Source organism: Schistocerca serialis, chromosome 9, assembly GCF_023864345.2.
Source record: "Schistocerca serialis cubense isolate TAMUIC-IGC-003099 chromosome 9, iqSchSeri2.2, whole genome shotgun sequence".
In the NCBI taxonomy this organism is placed as follows: Eukaryota; Metazoa; Arthropoda; class Insecta; order Orthoptera; family Acrididae; genus Schistocerca; species Schistocerca serialis.
The window spans coordinates 376920793-376937029 of record NC_064646.1 but is presented as its reverse complement, the minus strand read 5'-3'; positions in this window follow the sequence as shown (position 1 = coordinate 376937029).

Sequence of the window (16237 nt, the reverse complement as noted above, 5' to 3'; positions counted from 1 at the left end):
TCGGTCGATTCAGTATCTGAAGGAGCAGTGACTTACCGTGTTTGCTGGAGGCAGCAGACAGTGAGCGCCAGATGCCACGCACCCTGCACGTCTGACTGCTGTTGGCCTTACGCGGCTGAGTCCTTGGCGCCGAGCACCTGAGCCCGGCGGAAGCAGCACTAAAACGGCCACTGGCCAGGCTGTGAAATGGCGGCCCATCTCGGACGGTAACCCAGGGCCCACGCGGCACGCAACCCGTCATCCAGCGGCCAAGCACCTAAGAGGATTCCCACCGCCGTCTGAATGCGCTACAGCACACGAGAGGTTTACGGTAGCAGCTGGCACCGAGGCCACGGTGCTATTGACTCTGGCTGACTAACACTAAATGCAGGGACACTGTAGTGTAACTCGTACTTTTCAGCTGTAAGGTAAAAAATGAAACTATCGTCAAGCCTTTCATGTGTTTACTTTTGCTTATAGCTTGTACCGAGGCCGTCGCGTATAATTATTCTTGACACATTCCCCGGTGCGGAATAATGACAGCAGCCAAAATGGAACCCAACGCTGCCTTAGAATGTTCGAAATGCAAGTACATGCGGTAAGAGTACTGTACTTCAGTTCTTGTGGTTTTGAAAAGAAACCGTTTAAATCAGAAAACCAAAGTAACCAAGGTTGGTCGAGGTAAAGTCAAAGATTTTCAATGAGCCCTAAAAACACGGTTCATTTTCATAATATATTGCACAACAAACGACAGAGTAGTTGAACAGAACTACGTGCATGACTGTGTCTGGCTTCAGACACTGTCACATTAGATACGTGAAACGGAAAAAGGTGACTCTTGAAAACATATTGGTCTTCTACATAATTTACTTACGAACACGAGCATCTCTACCTGAAAATCTTATTTACTTTATTGTAAAATTCATATGAAATACAGTCACAATTTTCAGTTATGAAATTTTTGATAACCAGATTGAACCGTGGGTTTACTTTCAAAACCTTTTCTTAAGAATTTACTTTATTTACTATCGAATAATCAAGAACATTAACACATTTAATCACACTATGTTTACGTGGAAGTAGTTGCCAGTGTGTAACTGATGAAAACAAATTAAATTTATTTTCAATAAATGGAAATTTTATTCCTAAAAGCCCTTTTTTTCAAACAGATTTAAAATTATAATCAGAAAGCACCCTCTACATATCAAGTTACAATTTATTCAGAGGCAGAACACAAACTGTGCACCCCGTAGGAGGGATGGAAATGGTACGAAATACTCACATTGAAATATTACTTGCCACCGAAAGTGCAACTTGTTTTTAAAAGAAGACTCTTACCGTGGAAGGGTGGCAACTTTATACTAAAATGACCATTTAAATAAAAAACCCATTAAATGCAGTCTTACATAAAATGTACAAACATGCTCTACGTTACACATATACCGCCTCTCAAGGTGATATGCAAGATGAAAACATATTTCAGGAATTCGGCCTTTACACCTTAAGCAGTAAATTCGTAAACACCGAATCCGACAAACATGACAGAGGCAGCTATTAACGTACGGCAGACCGACAGACACTAACTGCCTAACAAACGCGGATGGGAGACAGACGAGCAAGCTGGGGACGAGGTACTGACCAAGAAAACAAGTAGAAACAACATGTCACCAATCACTTAACTCCTAATAAGATACGATGTCTGGCGAAGACCTGGCGCAGCGCCCCCAAAACGGTCTCCCGAACAGTCCGCTGCCAGCCGCTTCAACGGACGCAGGAAGGCGCGCCGATCTGCCGTCTCAGGGCGTCGCAGCTCGCCCCCTGCCAGACCGATGTCATGGGTTCACTCGTGTTGCTCACGTGTCGGCCGCGAAACCACTACCCCTCGCTATACGGCGCGGCCCACTGGACTGACGCGGTGACCTCACATGCGCCGACGCTCAAGACGGACAAGTCATCTTGTGTCCAAGTGCGCAACCGCCCAACCGATCGATCCAACCGCCAATGACCATTGCCTCTACAAACGCAAGCAGACTGGCTGCCTGACACGTACTAGCACTCCGGACGGAAGACACACACACTGACTGTCGCACACTGACCCGACTGACCAACTGACCAGACTCGCCCCGACTCACAGACTGACCGACCGCCGAGCTCATAGCGCCTCTTAAATGCACGTGAACAGGCAACTTTTCCTCTTTCCCACCAGAGGGAGACATCAAAGCTGCGATTGCCACAGCGGCACCACCGCCAGAAACGGAAGGCGACTGCTTTACACTACGCGCTGCGTCGCACTCTTCAAAACAGCAAATTTTACCACGGCTCACAGATCTCTTAATTATTTTTACGTGAGCTGATTTCACTTAATATTATGTGTATGTCAGAAACGAGGTGGTTCACTATGGTTGACACTGCGACAGTTCTGGGTGTAACATGTATAAGTGCAGGTATATCTATTGATGGCTGATGAAAGTGTACTCAATAACATCGTATCAGTATTTACATCATTTTCTGACTAATAATTTGAGCTATTGCAAGTCGTATGTTTCTAGGTTGGTTAGTACCTCTATTAGATGTGTCAACAGCAAGCCATTAACACTGGTTTTCTCCTGCGCAGCAGGTCCAGTGTTTAAGTGTGGAAACATGGACCCAAAACGGTTAGTCTATAGGGACAGATGTGGTCTATGAAACTCTCTGGCAGATAACAAACTGTGTGCCGAACCGAGACTTGTACGCGGAACCTTTGCCTTTCGCGGGCAAGTGCTGTACCAACTGAGCTACCCAAGCACGACTCAGGACTCGTCCTCACAACTTTAATTCCTTCCAAACTTCACAGAAACTCACCTGCGAAACTTGCGCAACTAGCACTCCTGGAAGAAAGGTTATTGCGGAGATATGGCTTGCCTCAACCTGAGGAATGTTTCCAGATAGAAATTTTCACTCTTCAGTGGTGTGTGCGCTGATATGAGTCTTGTTGACAGATTGAAACTGGCTACTGTACCGAGACTCGAACTCGGGACCTTTGTCTCTGTCCGACACACAGTTTTAATTTGCCAGGAAGTCTCATATCAGCGCACACTCCGCTGAAGAGTGAAAATTTCAATGTGGAGGTGTAGTCTACATAGTGATGTGGTTATGGCCATGCAGAAAACATCAGGTCGTAAATATTGTGATGTGTTTGTGGGAACAATATTCGTCACACGAAAAAGACAACCAACACACTGATGTATTTACCTATTAAGATACCACGTAAAAAATATTTGCCCTTATACCCGTTACACCCTGTGTAAGTCATGCATTCATTTGCATCCCAAATGACAACTTTTTCTGAGAAATTACACTTGAAACAAAGGAAAAAATAACCTCTTAAAAATGTCAGTTTGAAATACCAAAATATTTTAATAATTAACTCATTTGCAAGCAAACGAAAATTCTTGAGAGAGAGAAAGATAGAGAGAGAGAGAGAGCTAACTTCGCAAAATGTTACTTACCAGCAGTGGAGTTCAGTGCATTATCGACGTCCATAACGAAGTTCATGCACGCACATTGACAAGTAACTCTCACGCAACATAATCACAGACCATTTAGGTATTGTTAAGTCACGTAATGGAGCCGCCTATCATGCCAACAAAGACGAAGACATTACACAGGTATGTAGCCAACCACCCCTACACTACCTAAGTTTGTACCACAGAAGAATTCTGGCCACAGCCTTCACTCTAACTGTGAATGATTCCATCTGTATCTCTGTCGACATCTACTGCCTGACTCACCACAGTGTCATTGAGGCTCGGAGGAGGACTTCGCCCACATGATTTTCACCTACCTATTCGATGATACACCACAGCTGATTTCCATCAATGTTTAGTGCTTGTGAATAGCAACTTCCCAAGAGAATGAAGACGCTGATCACAACACATGTGTCAATCTATATAAACACAAACCGATGTTCAAAATTTAAGGACGAAAGTAACTGCCAACTAATACAGTTTGGTGAACCTTGGATAAGACATGAAAGGAACTGCTTCAGAGTAGTACATTAGATATCTGACAGAAATACGCAGTGACGCGATCGGAAAGACTCTAGCACAAATGACAGGATTTTTCGAGTATGGACTTTCAATAATAGACAGTAGTAACGCCAATTTGCTTCTATTAAAAATTTAAAAAATAGTAACACATTTTATAGAAAGAATGGTATCCACAGTTTACACGGAGTGAAAGAGGAGCAAGGTCTCCGACTGATCATGGACTAAGTAATGATCAAATGAAGAATTGTATGAAAGATATACATGCTTATATAGGAAGCGATATCAGTAGCGACTGTTTATATTAGGCAGTAAGATAGTGTTTGCACCGAAATAGAAGAAAACAAAGTAACTGGAAAAGAGGCCACATCGTGAGTTGCACGAAGTACATCTCCTGTACCTGTGTAGTATCAGAAAATGTTATCGTCACTGACCCCAAGAAGGGGTTGTTTCACGGTCACCATCAGCTGCGCCAAAGGTACTGTCGTGCATGGGTTTCAATCACCTGCCTATTCTCTCACGATTTACTCTTTATTTGTGCCTATACGACTTTTGTTTATTTCCTCCAGTACTCTCTCCACTTTGCTGGGCACATGTCAGCCTCTCAAAGCATCTTATGGTTCTTGGTACGTGGGTTTCATTTTTTACAAATCGGCCCGACTACATCTATGTATTTAATGGTTTTACACTGACCATAAAACTTCAGTTAATTAGGGAAGCAACGGATAAAGCTTACTTTACCTCTACATTAGAGGGGGGTGCGAGGCTACCTTTTGATTATTCACGCCCCTACCTAACTTTTATTAATTTTATTCCATTAATGCTTTAACTCCTTTTTGAGCAAGTTCTTAGTTTACTTTTAAACTATTCTTCACAGTGGATTTCCAGTTAATGACAAAAGGTAGTGGTAATTTTATTATATCGATAGCAAATCGTGATTCGTTACGACTAACTACTTTCATTATTCTTAAAATAACTTTCAAACGGGATTATATAATTTAGATTCTTGGTGTGACAGCTAGCGTTATGGCTCCAAATAATTAAACAGTTAAGATTTTGTTTCGGTCTTCCTACGTACAAAATTATTTTGCTTCAAAATGGCTCTGAGCACTATGGGACTTAACGGCTATGGACATCAGTCCCCTAGAAATTAGAACTACTTAAACCTAACTAACCTAAGGACAGCACACAACACCCAGTCATCACGAGGCAGAGAAAATCCTTGTCCCCGCCGGGAATCGAACCCGGGAACCCGGGCGTGGGAAGCGAGAAATTTTGCTTCCACTATAGGATAGGAGTATGATTTACTTTTATCATCGTGCAGTATATCAGCGTGCAACACGACATTCACACAAGGGCACGCAAAAACAAGAGGAAGAAGGGAGGGGCGTGGTAAATATTTAAGACTAGTTGCACCAGCCTACATTGTTAGAAAACGAAGCAAACCGGATTTTCCTGAGAAGACTTACGCAACTGCACAATGACTGACACTCGAACTATATTTTTTCACCATTAGGATCGGCTATGGTATCCGATTTCGTTCCTATAAAGACAGAGGGTTGGCTTGGATTCACAAATAAAGTCTTACGTGAAATTCGAGGTCTGAAGTATGTTAATGGATTTGGTTTTGACTGGTCATTATTTCATGACAAGGAACTGAAACAGACAATTTGAATAAGCACGGAAGAAAGTAAGACACACGTGGCGGGAACACATGGGGTCCGTTGGTGCTCACAAAGACAAATAACCGAGAAATACCAATTTGTTTCGTAACATGCGGCTGAAGGCTTTCAAAAACATTATATGACACCGTAAGACTTTAAGTAACATCCATGTTACTGTCGATTCAGCTACTACATGACGTATTGTTACATTACGTAGTCAGGTCTTACTTACAAAGCAACATGTTAAAATTGAACGAAAATTCTCACTACAGATTCTTCCGAATGACTTTCAGAAATAATACACAACACTACGGGGACTTAGAGTAGATTTCAGACTGACACACACGTGGTAAACCATGTGGCTTCAGTACAAGTCACGAAGAAACCACCCAAAATACACAAAATGACTGAATAAAAATATTCTTTCCACGTATCTATTACCTTTAGAAAATAATCAACATGGCTAAACGCACAAAAACTTTCAATTACTATTAGTTAAACGCTTGTCCCACAAACTAGGACTAACATGTGCACACTCCCTCCTTACAAAGAGTCTGCAAAAAATCAACTTTATCCCACAAAAACTATGGTTAAACTGCAACATCATCAAACGTTCTTTCAAATGAATTAATTACCTGTAAATATTCACAAAATAGAGTGAATAACTGATGGAAAACATTCAGTCTCAATGGTCACAACCGCAACTACTCCTATCATTTAAATCATCAAAATTATCACAATAAACTGTCTCCTAACACTCCCGTGACATTTTTTTTAAAGACATCAGTCTCATCACTGGTTTGATGCGACCCGCCGTGAATTCCTCTCCTGTGCCAACCTCTTCATCTCAGATTAGCACTTGCAACCAACGTCCTCAATTATTTTCTGGATGTATTCTAATCTCTGTTTTCCTCTACAGTTTGTACTCTCTACACCTCACTCTTAAAAAATGTCCTACCATCTTGTTCTCCATTCTTGTCAATGATTTCCGCATATTCCATCATGGCCTATTCTCTGGAGAACCTCCTCATTCCTTTCTTCTGAAGTACCACATCTTAAATGCTTCATTTCTCTACTTCCCCACAGTCCATGTTTCACTACCATACTACGCTGTGCTCCAAACATACATTCTCAGAAATTTATTCCTCAAATTGAGGCCTACTTTTTGTACTAGTATACTTCTCTTGGCCAGGAAGGCTCTTTTTGACACTAGCCTGCTTTTTATGTCAACTTTACTTCGTCCGTCATGGGTTATTTTGCTGCATAGGTAGCAGAATTCTCAAACTTCATTTACCTCGCAATCACCAATCCTGATGTTTAGCTCCTCGCTATTATCATTTCTGTTACGTCTCACTATTGTCGTATTTCTTCGATTTATTCTCTATCCATATTCTGTACCGATTAGACTGTCCACTCCATTCAGCACATCCTCTAATTCTCCTTCACTTTCACCCAAGATAGCAATGTCATCAGCGAATCTTATCATTGACAGTTTTTCACCTTGAATTTGAATTCCACTCTTGAATCTTTCTTTTATTTCCGTCATTGCTTCTTCGATGTATAGACTGGATAGTAGGGCAAAAACTACATCCCTGTCTTATATTCGTTTCAATCTCAGCATTTCATTCTTGGTCCTACACTCTTATTGTTCCCTCTCAACTCCTGTATGTATTGTACGTTACCTGTCGTTAACATAGCGTGCCCCTATTTTTCTCATAATTTCGAACATCTTGAACCATTTGACACTGTCGAATGCTTTTTCCAGTTCCACTGATCTGATGAACGTGTCTTTATCTTTTCCTTAGCCTTGCTTGCATTATCAGTGGAAACTTCAGAAATCTCCATTGTAACTTTACCTTTCCCAAAGCCAAACTGATCGTCATCTAACACATTCTCAATATCCTTTCCATTATTGTATATGTTATTCTTGTCAGAAACTTGGATGAATGAACTGTTAAGCTTATTGTGCGATAATTCACGCACTTGTCGGGTCGCTCAGTCTCTGTTGATGCTTTTTATGTGTGTGAAATCTTATGAAACTTAACTGCTAAGATCGTCAGTCCCTAAGCTTATACACTACTTAACCTAAATTATCCTAAGGACAAACGCGTACACCCATGTCCGAGGGAGGACTCGAACCTCCGCCGGGACCAGCCGCACAGTCCATCACTGCAGCGCATTAGAACGCTCGGCTAATCCCGCGCGGCTTGATGTTCTTCCGAAAGTCAAATGGTATATGGCTATATTCATAAATTCTATGTACCGACGTAAATTGACGTTTTGTTACAACTTGCCTCCATGATTTTACAAATTCTGATGACATGTTATCGATCCCTTCTGCAGTATTAGATCTTAAGTATTTCACAGTTCTTTTAAATTCCGATTCTGTTATTGGATTCCCTATCTCTTCTATACTCACTCCTATTTATTTTTCTGTCATGTCATCAGACACATCTTCCCAATTCATAGAGGTCTTCAATGTACTCTTTCCATTTATCTACTCTCTCCTCTGCATTTAAAAGTGGAATTTCCATTGCACTCTTATTAACGTTAACATCCTTGCTTTTAATTTCACCAAAGCTTATTTTGGCTCATCTGTCTGCTGAGTGCACGCCTGACCTATTGAGGGGGACCCTACCCTGTCGATTCTAATGATAATAAACCTGTCACAGTAACTCTCCTCCGCACTACCTTTCTATTCATAGCTAATCCTTTGCCTGGTGTTGATGTTACCCTATAGTCATATAATCAGAAATCCTTTTCTTATTTCAATTTCATTTCACTGAGACCGACTATATTGAGAATCAGCCTTCCCTAATTGCAATTACTGTAAACGACACATATCGAACGGTATCAACGATAACTCATTTTGATATCTTTTTTTCACAAGATCAGCAAAAGCTACACAACAGCTCCCGCACCTGAGGCCAGTCAGTCTAACGGGACCGAAAACACGGCGGATTTCCGGAGACCACGTCTTCTTGTTCAGACTCCAGGGAGGCGAATGTTTCCTGTTCGCTTTGGCCATCTGACATCCTCTAACACTGCCTCATCACTATCAAACTGAATTCCTCGAAGGCGTTCTTTAAAATCTGAAAACAGGTGAAAATCGGATGCAGCCATGTTCTGTGAACGATGACAGTGAAACGAAGGCGTCGGATTTTTGCAGATGTTGTAACCCTCGTGTATGATCTGTCATAGTCACGCTGAAAGGGAGGGGGGGGGGGGGCGGGGGGTTCCATGTGTGGATGAACTCCTCCAGTTGAAAACCCAATTATAGCACAGTTTACTCAACCTCTGACGTAATTACGCTACACACCACCATGTTACCTGCTTCATTTCGGGACTCTCTAGCGACAGAGGACCGCAAATAAGTAAACACGAAGAATAACGATACAGAATATTAATAACGGATGTTTTATTTAAAAAGCTTAGAGAATTTTCGTACAAAAATGAGAGGCAATACTTTTCAGTGCGCTCTCGTTTGTTATTACTAACTGAGATCTCTTGATTCCGCGCTCGCCGTGCTAATGGCAGAAGCAATCCACCGTCCTGCACGCGCCATTCTAGAGCACTACCGACCATTCTGGCTTTCAATAGTGTTATAAGCTTTCTGTATTTAACTACACAAAAAGTACTACTGCAACTATTGATGATGATGCTGACGATGATGATGATATGTTAGTGTTATTGTCTCCAGACCAAAGACTAGATTATTGCAGTTCGCGACACTGCGGTATATTCATTGTAATTTCAACACGGAAGAAATCATTGCGGTACGTGGTCCTCCACGTTTTGTTGGTGCCACCTTCACTGTCAAATTACGGCACAAGCTGCTATACATTTCTGCTTGTAACTCGCGCCAAAACATGATCTTCTCACAAGAAAACATCATTCAAATGCGATTTATGGACAAAAATTCCGATGCATAATATTTTCTTATCTGTAGAAAGTAGCGGTTGTGGTTGATCAGTAATGCAAATCATTTTATTTCCACTACAAAATTTCCTGACTCCTTTTGATTAATTTTTTCAGTACTTTTTAGCATTTATTTATTTACTTAACCTGATTAGATTAGCTCCGCCCTTTCGTATATCTGACCAGGGTTTCACAACTATAGTATTTTTCATATCACGTATTAGAGAGACTGTGAATAAATAACACCGGCAAAGAAGTAATAAATTTAATAGTAGCAATACTACTACTCCTGTTTCTACTCATGCCACTATAATAATTGTCTCAACAATAATGATAGTGATATTGCCAAAAACAAAAATTATTTATGGGCACATGATGGCTGTTACCGGCATAGCGAATTCTGAGGGAAAGAATTTTAGGTAGGCAGCGCCAGCTAAAAGCATTGCGAAATGAGGGAGATCCAATTGGAAGGAAGTATGCAATGAGGTTACGAATGTGTATGGGGACAGAGGTAAGCATTATTGTTGCTTCAGTAGATATGGCACTTAATGTCTGTTTAAGCTGTTCTAATGTAACGATGGGGGTCATTCCAGAGTTTGCTTCCTGCTATCGGTAAGGTCACCGAGCAAGTGGCTGAGAGATGGAGTGGGAACGAAATATTTTCTTCTAATGGAAATGAATATTTCCTGCTGCGTTGTTTAGACAAGTGCGTTAAGGACAAGGAGAGATATGAGGGATAGTGTCCAGTCATAAGACACAGAGCGACAGAAGACATAGAAAACTCTGCACTTGTATCCACATAGCCGCGATAGCTGTGTATGAGATGGTGAAGTATAATCAACGTCACAGACATCTCAAATGAAGACATTCATCATCAGTTCCAAACGCCGTTAGCTTTCCTGGGAAAGGCCCTTACAGGATAACACCGCTACAGTCAATAATCGGTAGTGTAAGCGCCTTTCCGAGTTTCTTTCTCAGGTCGAAATTGAAGAACTTTTTATGTTTCACCAAGGTCATGGAGAGACACTGAGGCTTTCTTGCACTTTGCCGCTGTCCGCTCTACCTACCGTATCTTTTCATCTATTATTGCTCGTAGACTCTATGCTGAGGGAAAGAACTTGGTATTTCTACTTTTGAATATTACAGACACTAGATATTTCGGTATAATGACTCTAGCATGACCTATTAGGACCACAGGAGTTTTGGTTGAATTGAGCTTTAACCCTACAATCCGTAACAATTTAGACAGTGTACACAGGTCAGTAATGAAATTCTTGTTAGCTGTCTTTAAGTTAATTGGTTTTTCACTTACAAGGGCGGACTACTACGTTGGGAAAGCGGATTTACTACAAACTTTGTAAGCCTTTAGCAGACCATTAAAATAACCTGCAAGTAATAAGATGCACTGCTTTGGCAAGTCCGAGAAAAACGCAAGAGAAGTTTTACGCGTCTGTGATGTAACTGACATATCTGTGCATAGGTCCGGACGTTACATCTCATGGCGGTCGACGGGAGCCGGCACGGTAGCTCAGCGTGTTCGGTCAGAGGGTTAGCCGCTATCTGTCATATAAAAAATAAAAAATAAAACAATAAAAACTGGGTTAATGGATGGACGATGATCTTGAACAAGCGTCATGGGACGTCCGTCCCCAACAAATAGAACGAACAATAACGAACAAAATAAGTTTTTTTAGAAAAAAAAGGAGTTAGTGTTTGAGCTTCGAAAGACGAACGTGTTCAAGACGACGGTTCGACTCCCGCGCAGACCTTTACTTTTGTCGTACAAATGAGAATTCTGCGATAAAGTTTCCACCTACACTATTTGTTCTTGCTACATTAGCAACGTCTCACCGATACGCAGGTTAACTGTCAAATGGGTCCCGCCTGTGTGTCTGCAGCTCGAAACATGAAGGTTCAAAGTCGTTCCACGTACTTTACCAGATTGCATATATAAGGGATTTCACAAATCGTGACGGGTATAAATTTTCAGCACAACTCTATAGTTTCTTCATTTATTTGTAGATAGTTAGAAATATAGTTGTTCTAATAACTAGATTTAATTAAAAATAGTAAATAGACAAATAATTTGAAATTCACTAAAACTTAATGCAATACACGCAGTGTTTTAAAATATATTACCTCTCAAGTATCATATAAATTAAAGACTACTGATGAAAAAAAATATAGATTAAAACTTAAGTCGAACCATCGCTTCATACGCGTTCATCTTACGAAACTCGAACATTAACCACTTGATGACCAAGAACTCTCGAAGGCTAACCACATGACCACCAAGAACTCTTAACATCCGGCAACTACACTACTGGACATAAAATTTGCTACACCATAAAGATGACGTGCTATAGACGCGAAATTTAACGACAGGAAGAAGATGCTGTGATATGCAAATGATTAGTTTTTCAGAGCATTCACACAAGGTTGGCGCCGGTGGCGACACCTACAGCGTGCTGACATGAGGAAAGTTTTCAACCGATTTCTCATACACAGACAGCAGTTGACCGACGTTGCCTGATGAAACGTCGTTGTCATGCCTCTTGTAAGGAGGAGAAATGCGTACCATCACGTTTCCGACTTTGCGGAAGGTCGGATTGAAGCCTATCGCGATTTCAGTTTTTCGTATCGCGACATTGCTGCTCGCATTGGTCGAGGTCCAATGACAGCAGAATATGGAATCTGTGGGTTCAGGAGGGTAATACAGAACGCCGTGCTGGATCCCAATTGCCTCGTATTACTAGCAGCCGAGATGACACGCAACTTATCCGCATGGCTGTAACGGATCGTGCAGCCACGTCTCGATCCTGAGTCAACAGATGGGGACGTTTGCAAGACAACAACCATCTGCACAAACAGTTCGACGACGTTTGCAGCAGCATGGACTATCAGCTCGGAGACCATGGATGCGGTTACCTTTGACGCTGCATCACAGACAGGAGCGCCTGCGATGGTGTACTCAACGACGAACCTGGGTGCACGAATGGTAAAACGTCAATTTTTCGGATGAATCCAGGTTCTGTTTACAGCATCATGATGGTCTCATCCGTGTTTGGCGACATCGCCACGATCGCAAATTGGAAGCGTGTATTCGTCATCGCCATACTGGCGTATCACCCGGCGTGATGGTATGGGGTGCCATTGGTTACACGTCTCTGTCACCTCTTGTTCGCATTGACGGTACTTTGAACAGGGGATGTAACATTTCAGATGTGTTACGACCCGTGGGTCTACCCTTCATTCGATCCCTCCGAAACCCTACATTTCAGCAGGATAATGCAAGACCGTATGTTGCAGATCCTGTACAGGCCTTTCTGGATACAGAAAATGTTCGACTGCTGCCCTGGCCAGCACATTCTCCAGATCTCTCACCAATTGAAAACGCCTGGTCAATGATGGCCGAGCAACTGGCTCGTCACAATATGCCAGTCACTACTCTTGATGCACTGTGGCATCGTGTTGAAGCTGCATGGGCAGCTGTACCTAGGTGGTTATTCTGGGAACTGATTTCTCAGGATCTATGCACCCAAATTGCGTGAAAATGTAATCACATGTCTGTTCTAGTATAGTATATTTGTCACATTAATACCCGTTTATCATGTGCATTTCCTCTTGGTGTAGCAATTTTAATGGCCAGTAGTGTATGTAGTTACATATCAGACGCGTAAAACTTCTCTTGCGATTTTCTCGGATTTGCCGCAGTAGAGCATGTATTTTTAATGGTCTACTAAAGGTGTACAAAGTTTGAATTAAATCCGTGATCCCAGCCTAGTGACATCCACTTGTCAGATAAAACTGGATATTATCGACGTACATGGGATACTTACTGTAGGACAAGATATGAAGTAAGCCTTTAACACAGCTCGTAGCTCAAACAGCAAGATACGTCAGTGAATATACAACTTGCAATAATACTTCTTCAACATAAAACCCTTCCCGCCAATCATCCATCACAAAACCAACAACGGACTACGAATGCTAAAAATACTTACTGAGTAAATGTGGCGATTCCAACTATCCACTAATTACCACACCTAAAAAACCTTGATAAGAGCAATTCTCTCCTATGTGATGTTCCACAATCATCTGCTCCACCAATCATTCTTTCCAAATCCTTGAAGACATGGACTCCATCACGATTAACGCTTCCTTTTTACGTTCCCTGACATGGATCCTGTACCACATAATCAAATTCCTACCTCTTCTCAACCACAATCCATACACTTGACCAATAATACTATTATCTCCTCCCCAATTCCCAATCCTTGTACGCTGCTGCGCCTCTACCGACACATTGCACCAAACACGCACTGCATAAACTCTATATTCTCTGCAAACGAAATTTCAAATGACTTCTCTCTCACACAACCAACTTCATCTAGACATTCATTCATTCTATCCCAATCGTTATAACGGCTCCAGTGCCACCCCCAATTCGTTCTCCATCTTTTCCTCTTCCAACTCCTCTTCATACTACGGTCCTGCCTCCACATCACATTCCTCTGTTTCTGTCTTCCCCCATCCACCCCAACGACTAACTTTAACTTCATTCCAATTCAGATCTATAGAGAGGATTATTTGGTATTGGCCCCTTCTTAGCTTCCATTAATGCTGAGTCTCCCAGCGCAAAATTCAAAGGACTGAAGAAAGACCAAGTTATGAAAAACAATTCTCTAACATTGGAACACATTCGGAGTGTTAGTGGTGTGCTGCTTGACACAGAAACGTAAATTAAATATCAAGGTGTAACGTTGTAAATCGACATGAAATGGAACGAGAAAGTAAGGCATGCATTAGGAAAGGTGAATGATCGATTTCGGCTTAATGGGAGAATTATAAGAAAGTATAGCTCATCTATGAAGGTCACCGCAAATAGAAGACTAGTGTGACCCATTCTTGAGTACTGTTCAGGTGTTTGGTATCTTCAGAGATCGAAGAATTTCAAATTTTTTAGGACAGATTTGTTACCGGTAGGTCCGTTCAACACGCAAGTATTACGGAAATGCTTTGCGAACTCGAATGGGAATCAATGGAGGGAATACCACGGTCCTTCCGTGGTAGACTAGTGAGCAAATTTATGGAACCGATATTTGCGGCTGACTGCAGAAAAATTTTACTCCCGCCAACGTACATTCCACCTAAGAACGGCGATCACAATGTAGGAGAAACTGGAAATCATACGGATACAAATAGTCAGTTGTTTTTCCCTCATTCCGTTTGTGAGTGGAACAGGAAAAGGAATGACAAGTAACGGCACAACCCCTCTACCACGCACCGTGTGTTGCATGGCTGAGTATGTATCTAAATGTAGATGTAGATAGGTGCTTCACAACAGTCCCCCATGCTTATACCTATGCGTTTCAACGCTTTCCACTCCCTAATAATGTTTCTCACCAGCGCAAGTCCTTTCTAAGGACGTCATCGCTGTGAGTAATTTGGTCTAAATAAATATTTTTATTGCTTTTTTAGCTTACCTTTTATGCTTTAATAAAGAAAGAAATTCAAAGCTTAAAATTTTCCAAAGTATCACAAACAATTCATATTTTTTTATGCGTTTGAGTAATATTTCTAAACGTTTCGCTTTTTAAAAATATTTTATCGAAATTACCTACATTTTAAAACTATTGGCTAACGAATGGGAATTTTTGTACCGCTGACAGTCCAATTCACGCCCATACGGGGTAGGAGGGACGAAACTATGTAACGAAAGGAAGAAAAACTTAACGTTTCCTCCTTGTTAATTAAATATTCCGGATTACCGTGACAGACATGTTCATCACGAAATAAATATTCCAGTAACTAAGTAAGACAACCACAGTCGATAGAAAGTCGAAGCGCAAGTCCACTACTCCGACACACAAGCGCTATCACAGAATTATATCTCATAAGGTGCTACATCTAACGCGATACGAGTTTCAAAGCGAACTGAAACTTGTGCGATATTGGACGTTGCCGAGCTGTGCCCTCTGTACACCTCCGAGCCACAGCGCCGCCGTAATTTCTGTAATATTTTGCGAGTCGGATTGCCCGAGGGTGCCGATCGATGTTCATCACACGTCCAGACGTGGCTGCACGCGTGTGTGGTTCGCGCCCATTGTGACCACGGATTGTTCGCGAAAATGTCTGCCCGTTGGGGCGCGAAAGGCCGGACAGCTCATCAAAGCCTCAGTAAAGCTACCCTGCCACGAGAACGCTGCATATCCGCTAACTACTATACTACGTGTAGCGTCCGTACCTTGACACCCTTAACGACGTCTTCCCTTCTACTTCGGACAACGAAACCAAAAAGATTTGCCCGCTTGTGTTGCCAAACACATTGCACAACTGTGATTTAGTGTCTTAGGGTCTAGATAAACTTCTGTCGCACAAAGTAACTGTAATGCAATTGTACTGTCTCGAATTAGATTAAATACAATACAGGCGGTCACCAGAGCTGCAGGGTGCTCGCTAATGCAAACAACTCGTTTATCAGCGCGTAAAATATTCTTCACTTGCAAGACGATCGTGATTAAAGCCTATTGTCTGCTGATTGTAAACGACACTAATTTCTCACGTACCATTCATTACTACACTATGCTTCAAATGACAAATCTGAAACCAATTCAGAAAATCTTCTTACATCCACTAGTCAAAACAGAG